The sequence below is a fragment of the Tachysurus vachellii genome, chromosome 15 (genome assembly GCF_030014155.1).
Source record: "Tachysurus vachellii isolate PV-2020 chromosome 15, HZAU_Pvac_v1, whole genome shotgun sequence".
Taxonomy (NCBI): domain Eukaryota; kingdom Metazoa; phylum Chordata; class Actinopteri; order Siluriformes; family Bagridae; genus Tachysurus; species Tachysurus vachellii.
In genome coordinates, this window is record NC_083474.1 from 16568204 (window position 1) to 16584886 (window position 16683).

Here is a 16683-nt window from a genome sequence, read left to right on the forward strand (position 1 = left end):
AAATCCTTCTTGTTTAGACAGATTTTTGTGTGTTATGGAGTTACAGAGAAAATGGCTCACTGGTCAGTGTAACTGTCAGGCCAATTGGGCCAGTGGTTGAAAAGAGTGATACGATGACGTGTGTTTATTTGGTGTTATTAAGCATGCTTGTATTCCACAAGTCATGTGTAGTAACCTTTAAAGGTTTGTAACAAGTATAAGTAAACAGGACTATCTTGAAATTATATTTAGATTATTCTGAATTAATAATGTTCATCTTAATATTATTGTTAATATAAAATGTACATCAGAGTTATATTGCTTTGGGCATTTATTAAGCAACCTACCAGCTAATCCAATGCTCAATGTAGGGATAATAAACCAGCAACAAAATGCTCCCTCTTTCTTCTGAGTGTTAGAACAAGCTATCTGCTGTCCATTGCATTTTAGCAGCCGATTTAAAGGTGATAATTTGTTCTTAAATCTTTCTTTATTTGTTTCCCCAGAGTTCCATGGGTAATAAACCCGTGCGCTGAGCTGCATGTTAAACAGCCTAAAGTCCACAACACATTCTTCTTTCTTTCTTTCTTTCTTTCTTTCTTTCTTTCTTTCTTTCTTTGTCTATTCTGCTTTTATTTCACTACACCCTATTCTTCCGTCCTTTGTTTTTCTCATTTTATTATTAAATCTTAATCAATTCAATATGTGCCAATCACAGTTTAAGAATCATTAAAGAATCCTTTAAGGATCTATTTGCCTCCATCTATCTATTTGTATCCACTTTATTTCTACATCTTTTATCCTTTGTGTTGTATGGCTATGTTCGGCTGCTAATGCAAACCACTTTCTCCACTGAGGAATAATCTATCTATCTATCTGTCTATCTATCTATCTATCTATCTATCTATCTATCTGTCTGTCTGTCTGTCTGTCTGTCTGTCTGTCTGTCTGTCTGTCTGTCTGTCTGTCTGTTTATCTAATCCTGTGCCTACTTTTCTAGTATTTGTAATTATGTGGTCAGAGAAGCAATGCATCTCTTGTACTGCATGTGTAGGTCAGTGATAGCTGTGTATCCAAAAAAGGGTGTAAAAAAACATCCGTGAACTGCTGCCTTAAAGGCGTAAACCAAAATAAATGAACCTTCAGGATGCTATGTGGAGCCTTTAATAAATGGTTCAGACTACAAAAGTAGTTTTCTCTATTAGCTTTGCTTTAGGGTTGGTGGAATAGGAAAGCTGTCTATAGTTCCTACTGAAGTCAAAACCCGGTTTGTTACTTTTGAGTAATCTGTTGCACCTAAACATGCTTTAGTCACGAAAATAAACTTAAAAGGTAAATATTAGTGCCTTCGCATGACACTGTCCAGTATATTCAGCCAAGTGGCCTTTGATAGTGGCAACTTGTGATTTGAGATGTGTCTGTAAAAATGCCATGGGTGTCACATTTTCACCTCACTTCCTTCAAAGAAGAAGTCTCTCATCCTGTGGAAAGGGCATGTCTGACTGATATTATTACACTTTTTGTTGATATAGTGATTGCATACTTCTACAGATTTACAGAGAGAAAACCTTCTAAAATGGATGTATTTTTTATTTAAGTGTATAAGTGTGATGGTCAAGTGTCCACAAACTTTTGGCCATGTAGTTTATATTCTAAGACATATAAAGAAATTTAATTTGTTCAAAAACAATTAATTAATTAAATTTTAATAATTATGCATGTTGAGGTTTAACATGTTAAAACTGAATATATTTTATATGGAAATAAATACTCATATTAACAGAGTGATATCAGACAATTCAAACAAATCTGTATTTTTTTCCATAAAGCAATGCAGTATCACTTTTCTATTTTTTAAATGTTACAAATAAAAGCAGGATTTGTCAAACACCCTTATCCAGAGTGACATACATTTATATCTCATTTTATTCAACTGAGCAAATGAGGGTTAAGGGCCTTGCTCAAGGGCTCAACAGTGGCACCTTGGTGGATCTGGGGTTTGAACTCACAACCTTCTGATCTGTAGTCCAACACCTTAGCCACTAAGATACCACATCATCCTCAATGGTTGATTTATGCTAATATTGTATCTTCTGGTACTTGTTTCCAAGAAGAAACATTTTGAATCCACCCAATTTTCTTTTAAGTACGTATGTATGGAATCTGAGACACAATCAAAGACATGAATGCTTTATGGCTCCTTGTCCTTTCTGTGAATCACATTTAAATTAAATACTTACCAATATTTCACACTACAGAGAGTGCTTATTGTTTGTGGCAGATGTGTGACAAAAAGCTAAAAGATGCATTTTTTTTTCTTTTTTTTTCCTTTAAAAAAAATAAAAATCTATTGTCACTTGGGGCTTTCTTCACTCCACACTGCAATTTTTCTTGAGTGTTTCAGTGTTTGAGTTCAATCTCCTATTTGTTTGTTTCCTGCACTTTTACATCCACATACTATAAATCCCTTACGTTAATTATATGCGGCATACTGACATGCTCAATAAAGGTAACAACATATGTATTCCTTCATTAGACATTACAGGTTATGATACTTTAGCACCTCATTTAGCTGCATCTTCGCACACAATGACAAGCTTTTTTTTAGAAAAAGTAACAAGAGAACAAACTCCTTGTGTATTTTGTTTTCTCAAAGTTAGACAAGGCATTCCTGGTCTCATAATTTACAATATGTAAACATGTCTTAATCGCCACATGATTGTGACACCAACACAGTTTCCATGGAGACTTTTAGTGGTGCAACTCGTTCTCATTAACCTCTTCACCCTTGTCCACATCCTTGGGGAACAGTGCCGCATAAACAAGAGCCGCTTTCCCTAATTCTCTCGCACCATTCTCTTTTTAGCATCCCTGGAGCTGACAAGGTGTTACGTGTGGGGGCGAGTGCACATTCAGGGTCATCCGTTTCTCTGAAAATGAGTGTGCAGTGCTCATGGTTATGCGATGCTTAACCGACATGATCTCGGTTTAATGACTGTCCATCTGTCTTTGTTTAAACGAGACCCATTGGTTCACACTGAATGAGGTTATTGCAGGAGTTCAGCAGAAATTAGCTGTCCTTAATTTGTTAAGAGCTGAATGAGCGTGTGAATTCTGTTACATTGTCTTCGACCTGAATTTCACCAATAGATAATGGTGCGAAAACTTATTTTTGTTAAAATTTCCTTAGGATAAAGTGATTACAGATGCTGAAGTATTTCACCAAATAGGAATCATTTTATTTATTTTTTGAATATCTTCCTCTTGAATATCATTCTTCTGATGCTTCACAGCTGGTATGAATTAGTTTCAACTTGTTTTCCACAGCAATAAATGTTACTCTGAACAGATAAAAATATGTGTTGTTTGATAATAGATTCCAAATTGCAGTTAATGACATATCACTGTGGTGGTGGTATCACAGTTCAGGGTGTGCTGTCAATGGAAATTACATTTTTAGTTCTTGACAACCCAGAAATCTGTTTGTATCATTATACAATTGTTGTGGTTGCAACAGAAAGAGTTATTTTGCGCTGTTGTCATTTATATTTAAATTGAATGCCTAAATCAGTCCTTCCATTCGTCTTATTTTTATATGACAGATTGTTGTTGTAACGGTTACATACATGTTATATAGTATGAGGAACCTTGAATCAATTTGATATTGTCAGCTGAATCTTTATTATAGCCGTTCCAAATTTAGAAAACAATAGCTTCCAGTCAGAAATGATAACATAAAATATCTACTGACAGTTTTAATGACAATAAAAATTACAATCTGTCTTTTATTTTAGGAACTCAGACTATCTGTAATTGGATCTTGGATCTCCAGCATCAGTGTAAAGTAAAGATGAAGATAGAGCTACATTGTCCAGGATGTACTAAGTTAATATAATTTACTCACATTATTATCCATTGTTGTCCAGTATTCTTCCTGATGTCAATGATATATACATATATATATATATATATATATATATATATATATATATATATATATATATATATATATATATATACTCACCGGCCACTTTATTAGGTACACCTTACTAGTACCGGGTTGGACCCCCTTTTGCCTTCAGAACTGCCTTAATCCTTCGTGGCATAGATTCAACAAGGTTCTGGAAACATTCCTCAGAGATTTTGGTCCATATTGACATGATAGCATCACACAGTTGCTGCAGATTTGTTGGCTGCACATCCATGATGCGAATCTCCCGTTCCACCACATCCCAAAGGTGCTCTATTGGATTGAGATCAGGTGACTGTGGAGGCCATTTGAGTACAGTGAACTCGTTGTCATGTTCAAAAAACCAGTCTGAGATGATTCGCGCTTTATGACATGGCGCATTATCCTGCTGGAAGTAGCCATCAGAAGATGGGTACACTGTGGTCATAAAGGGATGGACATGGTCAGCAACAATACTCAGGTAGGCTGTGGCCTTGACACGATGCTCAATTGGTACTAATGGGCCCAAAGTGTGCCAAGAAAATATCCCCCACACCATTAAACCACCACCAGCCTGAACCATTGATACAAGGCAGGATGGATCCATGCTTTCATGTTGTTGATGCCAAAATCGAGACTCATCAGACCAGGCAACATTTTTTCCAATCTTCTATTGTCCAATTTTGGTGAGCCTGTGCGAATTGTAGCCTCAGTTTCCTGTTCTTAGCTGTCAGGAGTGGCACCCGGTGTGGTCTTGTGCTGCTGTAGTCCATCCGCCTCAAGGTTTGACTTGTTGTGCGATCAGAGATGCTCTTCTGCATACCTCGTTTGTAACAAGTGGTTATTTGAGTTACTGTTGCCTTTCTATTAGCTCGAACCAGTCTGGCCATTCTCCTCTGACCTCTGGCATCAACAAGGCGATGGCATCTCTGTAAAGCCTAGAGATGGTTGTGCGTGAAAATCCCAGTAGATCAGCAGTTTCTGAAATACTCAGACCAGCCCGTCTGGCACCAACAACCATGCCACGTTCAAAGTCACTTAAATCACCTTTCTTCCCCATTCTGATGATCAGTTTGAACTGCAGCAGATCATCTTGACCATGTCTACATGCCTAAATGCATTGAGTTGCTGCCATGTGATTGGTTGATTAAAAACTTGCGTTAACGAGCAGTTGGACAGGTGTACCTAATAAAGTGGCCGGTGAGTATATATATATATATATATATATATATATATATATATATATATATATATATATATATATATATACATACATATATAAACTTTGTTTATGTGTGTTTGTGTGGACACACCATCCTTCTTGAATCTCTCGTGGGCCTTTGGGGAACTCAGCTTGTTATCCTGTCATAGGAGACATAGTATGACGGTCCTTTAATCCGTCCAGCTTTGTGCCCCAGACCCTGACACCATGCTAAATTGTGTTTGCTTGAGGAGGCTCTCAGAAGCATGAAGCATCCCGTGACCTCGCTGCAGTTCCAGGAACAAAAAATACCACAGAGACCATGCTGACGCCAGACTTTCCAATCTTCTATGCAACCAAAGGCTCTTTTGTCATAACTCGTCCTTTGATGGCATATGACGTTCCATCTTCCACTCGAGAGGGCAGGAGCTGAACTCAGTTCTCTTCAAAGGATACAACAGCATGGGTCTGATGTTCCCATGATCGGCATCTGTAAAGAAAAAAGAAAATGTCACCTTTTCTGAACTTAGAAGAGCTTGATGTAGGTGTATGTGTGTCTGTTTGCAAAGGTGTAGGTGTATGTGTGTCTGTTTGCAAAGGTGTAGGTGTATGTTGCCTTACGTTTGCAAAACTCCATCAGGCATATTAAGTCCACAGCTAGAACGCATTACAGCCAATGCAAAGATCTACTTAACAAGAGTATATTCTGTACCTCTCATTGCTATGGTACAGAATTTGGCAGTGTTATTAATTTCTCTTTATATTTCATGAAAATGTAATAGATAATGTAACTATGTGATTAATGAGCCCTTCACTACTTTGAGATTAGACACAACATCCAAAGAATTAGGTGTGAGATATTCAAAAGCACATGTACAGTCAAGTATAATAGGCTTTTCACTTCTAACAACACATGACATGCAGTGGATTTTATTTGAATAAGGCAATTCAAGAAATTCAAAGAAAAGAAATTGAAAAGCAACTTATTGTTATCTCCAGAACAATCATTTTTGTGACTGCAAGATAATAATACAGAACAAATAAGCTCAAGCTCTCTAGAGTTTTGTGCCATTTTAAAACTGTACATTGTGAACAAAACAAAAGACAAATAACCCTCATGATAATGACAGAATAGCGCTCAGCTTGCACAGAATGTCCAGATCACCCCCTCCAGATGCAGGAAATCTTCAGCACCATACAACACCTGGACACAGTGCTAGCATTACCGCAAGCTCTGCATGGATCTGCGATGACATCTGGGAACTAATGAAGCCACAGATGAGCTAAATGTTAATTAAAGTTCCTGTAATAAAAATCCATATGGTCACCAACTGATCTGCATGGTCCTGATATAATCTGCACATTTCAATATTGAAGCGTGAATCTCTTATTAAACTCCTTCATTCTGCCTGGAGTCTGAAGCTGTCGGGGGAAAACAAAAACTCCTGTGCTTTATTGCTTCATGATGAAGGAAGGTCTTTTATATTTCTTTATGCTTTTTTACATTTCTTCATAAACCTCCGAAGGCGCTCAAGGATATCACATATTTATGCAGGATTGAATTTAGCCAGAATAGTGAAGGTCCTCTCTGAGAAGCAGCCCTATTCTCCTCCCTAGCGTTCAAGGATTCGAGACGAAAGTTTCGAGCATAAAGGTTTCAGTTTGTATAAGGTATTGTTAATAAAATTACCGGAAGTCTATATCACTTCAATGTGTAGCGTTTTACTCTTAAATAGATCTATAGATGACACCATGGTCAAGGTGTTTGTGAAATGCCTTCGTCAGGACTCGGGCTGCTGAAAGTCAGTAAGAGACAGCGTTTGTGTTGTACAGAGAGGAGGAGACAAACAGGCTTAGTACTAATTAAATGACACTGTGATGAATCTGTCTTATCTCCTAGACAAGGTTTTGGCCATGATAGCATTCAGAGTCAGGAAAGAGGAACGCGTGTGACTGAGATTTTGATGGAGTGTAATGATTACGCATTACCATTATCATTTACATTACATTTTTACCCAAAATGTGTTACAACTGAGGCGGAATTCAAGCAAAGTACAAATTTCTTAAAAACACCAATACTGACACAAGCGCAACAAGACAGAGGTCACTATCAGACGCTGTCAAGCATCTGTATCCAAAATTTGCTTGTTACACACCACAGGCACACTTATGCGCTTGTAGAAAATAGGGTTCATGGGATCCCTTAAAGGTTCTAAAAACCAATAATGGCTTTAGTTTGCTTTTGCTCAAAATAGAGAAAATTGCTCAAAATACAGAACATTGTCAAATGCTTAGAAACAAGAAAGTAAATATATTAATTAAAAGAACCTTAGTATCACATCTCTGTTAAGAATGTATTGTTGTGTCATAAGATATTAGCTATGTATATTAGGTAAAGGGTTGGGAAATGTAGGATATTTTTAATTTACATATACAAATTTGATATTGAAGTCTTTCCTAAAAAGGAAACCCTTTGTTAGAGCTTTCTACAAAAGAGATATTTAGAGGAAGGTGTTATGGAACTAGATGCCATTACTGTTTTGGTTTTTTTTTTGTTCGAGAGAGAGACAACCTGAAGATGCAAGCTTTAGAGAACTATCTATATATATATATCTATATATATTCTAGAGAACTATAAAATGTTCTTTAAACGTTATTTTTGGATAGCTCTTAGCTTAGCTTTATAAAGGTGTTTTACTTTCTGATAAGAAACAATTTTGTTGTAGGAATAAGTTCTGTAAGAACCTTAAAGGCTCTAACAGATAGATAAACTGAGGGCTCTGTTTTTTACCGTTATCTTTTTTCTTCTCGGTTTTAGGTAAATAATGCAGTTTAACGATAATTAATGCCACTGGGTGTTCATATTAACTGAAAATGATGATAACAGGTAACACATAGTGGAGTGTATGTAAGTGACTTGAGTCACATATTAATCTTAATATGGAAATATAAGATAGTATCTACTAACTCAGTATACACTGTATGTTAACATGCATTTCATGCACTGCTTCTGTCACAGGGAACGCACACAATAGACAATTTAAAGGTGCCAATCAGCCAACAACATATGTCTTTGGACCGGGGAAGGTAATTGGAGTACTCATGGGAATCCCTTGAAGCACAAGGAGAACATGTGAGCTTCACACATAGGGGAATGTGGGAATTGAAACACCAACCTCAAACGTGCAAGGCAAACATACGAAGCACTAAGCCACCGTACTGTCCATGTGTTAGCATTTAAATGAAATCACACACACACACACATACACACACACACACACACACACACACACACACACATAGGTACACATAGGCTGTTTCAAGATGTATCTGGACAATGCCTGGATGTTCCAGTTTTATATCTGTATTTTGTAAGTAGGTAAAATAAAAATAAATATTTATTTCAGTTTTAAACAGCGTAATGTTTTTTTAACAAAGTCAACTTAATACAACTTAATACAATTCTGTATTTGATTCCTGGTAATAAAAAGGTAGACACAAAAGCAGACTTTTGGACCTTGCTTTATTAGGAAAAATGCTAATAGGGTGATTTAATACAATTTCATTATGGCAAAGCTGTGATTTCACAAACAGTTGAAGATACAGTGAATGTAGATGCAGATGACACTTGGCAGACCCTGTTAGATTATTTTCACCTGGACCTCTGGAGAAGGTGTCAGAGCAGGACCGTGTGGCTTCCACTAACAGTGCTGAAACAACTCATTAAAAGAAGATGACATGATACTGACGGGAGGCGAGGTAGAGCTTGGCTCTCATAGAATGCTGAGCTGTGGGCATCATTAGCAGGGAGGCAGGGCAGTGTGAGGAAAGAGGGCAGTGTGTTGCAGGTGGGCTGGAGGATGACAGTCACTTCAGCTTGCAAGGCAAGTGCCATAATGAGCACATTCGCCCCGGAGTGCAGTGTTTTACACACAATCACTAACAAATATTAATACACACATATTTTTTTATACTTTGCGATTACCTCTTTAGACAATAATAAACATAATGATATCATTAATGAACACAAATAATAACTATAGGTTTAATTCAATAATGTTGGAACACACAATCTCTCTCTCTCTCTCTCTCTCTCTCTCTCTCACACACACACACACACACACACACACACACACACTGAGGTCAACCTCCAGAGATCTGAAAACATGATCATGTGCATTTATTAATATGTTTAAAAAGCTGGGAAAAGATATTTTCAATAAAGGACAGTGGTCAAGTTATGATGACTTATTTTTAAAGTCATAAAAATACAATTTAAATAAATAAGAAAAAACATACAATACAATATTAGTTTAATTTATACAGAATGCATTTAAACTGTCTTTAAGAATTAAAAGTTGGCTATTGTGGTCAAAAACATGACATATGGACCTCAACATGGGCCAAAAAGGATGATCAACGAAGACCGGCACAAACAAAATGGACCAATAACAGCTTCTTTTGGTCCACTTTGCAATGTTTAAATGTTTCTCAGTAGGAACAAAACATATTTACTGTAGAGACATCAATGCACATGTGTCTAATCCAGATGATTCTGGGTCAAATATGGTTCATTCAGGCATAGAGGGGTTAGTTGTGGCAGAGGGGTATCTACACTGGACCCAAAGTGGACTAATTTTGAGCAGCCACATATATATTTTTTTACAGTAATGTAATCAACGTATTTGCTTTTAAATTCACTCAATTTTACATATATGTCATAATTAAGAAATAAAAACACATTTACTCCTCCACCAGAGTCATTCCCAGTTCACATGTACCTTCTCAACTGTGATAATACTCACATCTGCTTCTCTGACAAATTCTACCTTTACCTGGTCACTGATTTTTTTTGTTGGATATCATCCTCTAAGCAGAATTCTACTTGTGTTGTATATTTTACTTTTTTTGATATGATAGATTTGATGCCCAACTCTGACCAATATTTTCCCAAAAATTTATCCTGGACATTATTTGATAGGTCTTTAGCATTCATGATGCTAATACCTTAATGAGGCAGTACATGTGACACTATGATTACCTAAACTTATTTAATTAGTTACAGGCCATTTTGTGAAGATGTATACACTACAAAATGTGGAGGAGTTCAAAGCGGGTAAAAACTTATGCAAAGCATTGTTCAAACCACTGACAAGATCTTACATAATTGGTCTGCTGATATGTGGGGCCTGAGATAAAGCAAACAGCATAAAATATAACAAGCAAGAACTATTTCCTATGATTGCAGGTGAAATCTCTGATCTCCACCTAACTTTTCATAAGTTGACTCCTGTTAATTGTTATAAAGATTCCATTGGAGTACGATGATTAAGACAGACATGATGAGGTTTCTGTCTCCTGATGCCTGATGAACTATTCAAAAACTGGGTGCTATCATTAACCGAGAACAAACGTGATTACTTTGTTAATATAAAGCAATTAAACCTGGGTTTGAATGGTGGCATCTGACAGAAATGGTCTCTGATTTAAAATCGGAATTTAAACCGAGATGAACGGAAAGAAACTTAAATTGACATTGAAGAAAAGTTGACTGAAAATTAAAGGAAATTAACTGAATTAATTCCTGTTAACTCCACAAATTAAGTGCTTAATTAAAGTCTACTGACATTGAAGCAAAAATGTTAATTAACGCCTGCAAACACTGTGATAATTAGGGAGTAGCAACTATAACCTGACATTTTGTAAATGCTTGATGTACTGATGACATTTATTTCACAGTGGAAAGGCCTGAATATTACATAGGACGTTTATTTTTGACAATCAGTACCAGTTGAAGTGGGTTTGAAATAGCAGGGGTGTATTTCAGATTAATATAGCTTTGTTTGTGATGAGTGATTATAGCAGAGGCAAAGCAATTAAAGATTTTTACCTTCCACTTGTTTCCTTTCGTCTCGTTCAATCCTTTTCAATTGGTATTAAGAGAGTTGGCTGAGGGCAAAGGAAGATGGTTATGTGATTTGGGGAATTAGTTTTAATAAGACTGGAACAATTAAGGCCTCATCAACAAGGATGTAACATGGAAAGAAACAGTTTATAACACTAGCTTATCTGGAATACGAGTTCAGAATGAATCTGCGTTTTTTTGAAACTATTAAGAACGAAGGAATGACATTTTTCAGAAAGTAAAATCTATTTCTTTCTTTGTGTCCCAGATGCTCTCTTTAGCCTTTAGCTGTTAAGATCAGTGGGATTATAAGTGTACTCTTTGGCTGGGTATTTAATGGCAGTCCCAGGTGATCAGGGATTACTGAAAATGTCTGTGCAGGACTGCCCACGTCTGGGCTAATGGCTAGTGCCCAGGAGGTTGGCAGAAGTGCATAATTAATAAATGAGAATGAATGCTCAGCTAGGCTGCCTTTTGACTGCATAATTCCTGTGTTTCCTTCCACCCAGAAGCTCTGTAAAAGGTTTAGCATAAGCGGTCTACACACCGCAGACCTGTGGACATATGTATATGTCATGAATATGAGCTTATATAACACCACTATCAGGTATTCCTGAGTACTCCTCTAAGAAATTCTGTTGCACTAACTTAGTTTAGCCAGCTAATTAGTTAGCAGGAAACACCTATGAATATGATTTATAAGATCTTCTCAGTTTGTTAGCTATATTTAATTAGCAAGCAAGAATTAAAACATCAGAATCAAAACATCAGATTAGTCAGCCAGCTAGGTATCTGCGATCAGTTATGAATAGATTCCTCTTAGAAATCATGATGACTCACATGAATCAGAAAGATAGAATTAGCAGTGAAAATCAAGAGCACATGTATTTAAAAAATACCTGCAACAATCTTGTCAGGTTAGCTTTATCGAGTCAGCTTGCTAGTATGCAGCAAGCAGTTATGGATATAGCCTCTGAGAAAATCTAATCAGGTTGTCATGTGACTCTTTGGCAAAAAATAAAAAATAAAAAAATTGAAAAAATGCTGGGGTAGAAGGCAGACAGGGATTTATGAAGAAAATAATAACACTAAGGAGAACACTAGGGGAAAACTGCACAACAAAAATACCAAACAGGATACAGGAAAAGAGTTACTAACAAACCAAAAGCATAAAACCACAAACAGAACCTGATAGCGAGAGAAAAAGACACAAGACAGTAGGTATAAATAGGGGAAGTAATTAGTGGAACATAACACACGTGAGAACACTGCTGGTGTTCTCAACTCTGATGTTCTGACAGGAAATTGGCCATGTCATCTATGACACAGGTTAATTATAAGAGTCATCAAAAATAAAAATCCTCAAAAAATCCTTTCATGTTTGTGTAAATATCTACTTAAATTCTTGAAGGTTAGCTGCTATATATGAGTCAACACAGCTTTAGCAGTGCATGTAAAAAAAACCCTCTCAGGTTAGCTCATTTTAGCTAACTGGCTAACACATGTATACACATACAGTAGAAAAATGCTAGTGACTTCTATTCCATAAATAAACATAAGACTTTACATTTATATGCTTTACATTATTATATTTAAAACATGCGATAAAATAATGTTATTCTATTAGATTTTATACAGCGGTAATGCTCAGTGTGTCACAGTGATGTTGCATCATTGAACTGTCCAGAACACCTGTGTTCATGTAAAGGCACCAGCAGTGATGCTGAATGAATGGCTCCAAAAGCTGGGCCAAAGGTCAGATGCTCTACAGACACTGATCTAAATTGAAGGCCCATGAGAGATACCGCAGGTGCATGTCACCTCTTATTTTCTACTGACTATAGCACTATTCGGACGGGACTAGTTTTACAGGGGGTCGTTAGAGAAATTTCAGTTTCACAGACGTACTTTGTGATTTTAATCCCGTCCGAATCTGCCATGTCTGTCTTTTTCTCACACGACCTGTGTAAAAATTCCAGCGCAAATTACCTACTGTTTTTCAGCAAAATCGGCGCTCCTCTGAGAAATCTAATCCCGTACGAATGCGAATGTCTGTGATTGCCGAAAATGTTTTTTCCAAAACGCGTTTTCTTGTCGGTTTCGGTCAACGTGAACTACCGTATTAACCCTAGCGCATCGGTATTCAAGTTTCTGCTTTCTGCACACCAGTAATGGATGTAAATGTGTTTGCTACCCTGTGAAGAAATAAAAAAATGAAATCAGCAAGAAGAGCCAAATCACGTAAATTGTTAAGACTGGCTACTGTAATATCAGTTTCATGTAAGAGTACTTTCATTTCTATAGTCAATTACATAACGTGAAAATTATATAAAAACGTATTTATTCCAGTGGGTTTATAAGAAGTTCTATATAAAACCATATGATGACCATAGGCAATCCACGCATCCTGGACATGTGGTCTTGTGCAACGCCCACATGTAAAACACAGACACTCCTACCTCCGTAATAAACACAGAGATGTTAGTCCCGTCCGAATCCATACATGAAATGATTGTACGCCGGCTGAAAAAAATTCTAACTCTAACGTCATTTGGAAAACTAGTCCCGTCCGAATAGTGCTTACTGTATTACTGCGTGCACCAACCCCATATAAATACTCAATTGTTTACATACATCATGCTTTTATAGCATCATTTGGTTCAAGGAGTCGTGATCTAAATTATTGCTTACACAATATTCCCCTTAAATACTAAATATATGGCTAAACAGCCAATACATCTTTAGTGCCTGTCTGCTTCATTAGTTTTGCACTTAACCCTAAATAAAAGCCTGACTTAAAATCTTTTCCATAAATAAATTCCCAAATGACTTTAAACAGCATCATTAAGCAGCTAAACCTCAAAAAAATAAAAATAAAAGAAACTTCTGAATTAACAGATATAGACTATATTTATACACTTGAATTTCCACCTAAGTGGAACTAAATTCAAACCACACAGCTGATTTCTATTACAATTCCAGTTTCAGAATTTAGGAATGGAAAAAGGAAAAGGTACAATAGAGAACTTTGAATTGTTAAGTCTGACTTTTCACTGTTCTGCGTTTAGCTGTCCGTACTGGTTAGCTGTTAGCATTTTAGCACTATTTTAAAACTACAAAAGCAAATTTCAAAGTCTTGCTGATCAAATGCATGTAAACATGAAAACATTGTATAGATTTTTAGCCAAAACCTGCCTGCACTTTTCATTTTTTTATACCTCACTATTAAAAATGAAAAATTATTATATAAAGATTAGAAAAAAATGAAGACATACACAGAGTGTATCATGATCATTTATAATGTCAACACATTTCCCTGGCTAGAACTTCACAAGACTGTAAAATATTCTGTCTATTTTATTACTGGCATACACTACTGATAGTCCCTTGATTGATCTCTATATATCCCCATAAAATTATATTCATGAGACAGAAAATACTAATATCTTCATATATAACTTAATAAAAAGGTTTTTTTTTTTTCCGGGGGGTTTTTATATATTTTTTTTTAAATAAGGAAGCGTTAATTAAGAAATAAAATGTGGGAGATGCTGCTCCCAACTGTCCCAAATCTGCTTTTACATTTATTCATGAAACCACACACTCATCCATTAACTCAAGTGAGTCAGTGAAGGCTGAGATCAAGAGCTTAGTGTAGAATCCCTATGGCATCTGCGGAGTAATCAACTGAAGTGAGCTTCCATTCCTGAAATCACTTTACTGCCCACATGGAAGTGCTTGCTCTGCAAGGCAGGTCATGTCAGTTGTCTGGATCGTCTTGGTTTGTCGGGTGTAAGGGCTCATGTTGGCCCTTCTTATTCTGCTTTAGAACACATCTGTCTACTGCAGATAGGAGTGACGGAACCTGAAATAGAATCCAGCCCAGGCACAAGTGCCATCAACCGGCCAGGGAATAGAAAATGACAGCAGTCTTGCCCAGAAAGCAGAAACACCTTGACTCACTTATAGCTTTAATGCCATTATTAGTTTTCAAATGTGCTGTTCAAAGTCTATGGTCTAGGTTAGAAAGACTACAGCACCAGTTGTGGTACAAGTGATAGCTTTGACAAGCCTCGCCAGCAAAGCAGATAGATCATTGTATAGAGTGAATTCAGGCTCTAGTGGATTTTGAGGGTGAAGCAGTGACAGAATACTACGATGTAAAGTGTGTTCTAAGTCGTCCATAGGCATGTATACCTCTTTGTTCTGTGCTTACGAGTATTCTGGTTTCCTCCTCTAGGGTGACTTGTGCCCCATCCAACTGGGATTGGCTCCAGACTACCTGCAACCCCATGTCATTTATGCAGTACCGAAAATGAATGGACTGCAGATTGACTCTGAAATTTGGTTTGAAATTGCACTTTTTTTTCTTACCTGCAATGTCGTTTGACTTCCTGCTAAATTTGTTAGACATGTATCTATTACTAAAGAGTACAATGAAGCTATGCTTTAGTTTGGTTTCATCTGTACATTTAAATAGATAAGCTCTGTTAATACCAATGTCACTGCCACATTTCTGATCTAGCCTCAAACCAGCACATCTGGGTTATTTAGCCACTTAGCTAAAGACACTAATGTTTGCAGTCTGTACTACAACTATGTTGAATTTCTCATTAATGTGACAGGACCTAACCGTAAAACCTGACTGTTTGAGATGATCGATTTTAAATAATGATTAAATATACAGTAATTGTAACTGCACTAGCAATATTGCTTAGTGAAGGCTGCTAATGTCCCACAACAATAATATTGTTATTATTAACATTTAATAAAAATACAGCCTATAGCAAAAATAAGCACCAGAATCAATAAAATGAATACAAATATGATGCTAAAAACATATTAAATGCCTATGCATATTAAAAGTCAGGATTAACTTTTCCTTTAACTCTGTACACTCTGTACCAGCCTAACCTAAAAAAAAACTCAAATCCGTCTCACTCCTCACAAGACAAACAGATATTGCGGTATTGATGTTCTGATCTTTACTTAGCAATGTCCCAGTGCCCCAAATGAGACAGGCCATTGTACAGAAATGCAAATGCAATTCATATTCCAGAATATTCTATATATCATACCTTCATCAAGGTTATGAGCACTGAAAACAAAAATCAAACCTCCAAAGCCATAGCTACACTTCAAAATCCTCTTTATCCCCAGGCAGGTGTGCACAGTTGGGAACGGAGCTAAAAGATTAAGGAAATGGAGAAGCAGTTAACACCATCCTTTGCTTTAGATTTACAAGCACAAGTCATATTAGTTTATAATATAATTAGTATCTCTTGTATAGAAGTATAAAGTATATCTCGTATAGGTCATATATATATATATATATATATATATATATATATATATATATATATATATATATATATATATACATGATTAGTATTATGTCTTATGTCTGCAATCGTCTACATCATGTCTGCAATACTGCCATAACTGATAACTGCTGTGATGGTCATGTAGAAGAACCATACTTTTTTTAATTATTGCACACCTTCCAAGTGGTGAGTTTTCAGAAGTTTCAGGTTTCAAGGACAATCACCCATTTTACCAGTCCAATATTAATAAAATTTCTAATTACATTATAGTTTATTCATTGATGGTCAATTAAACCTTTCACTGGTGTGATGCAACATCTGTATT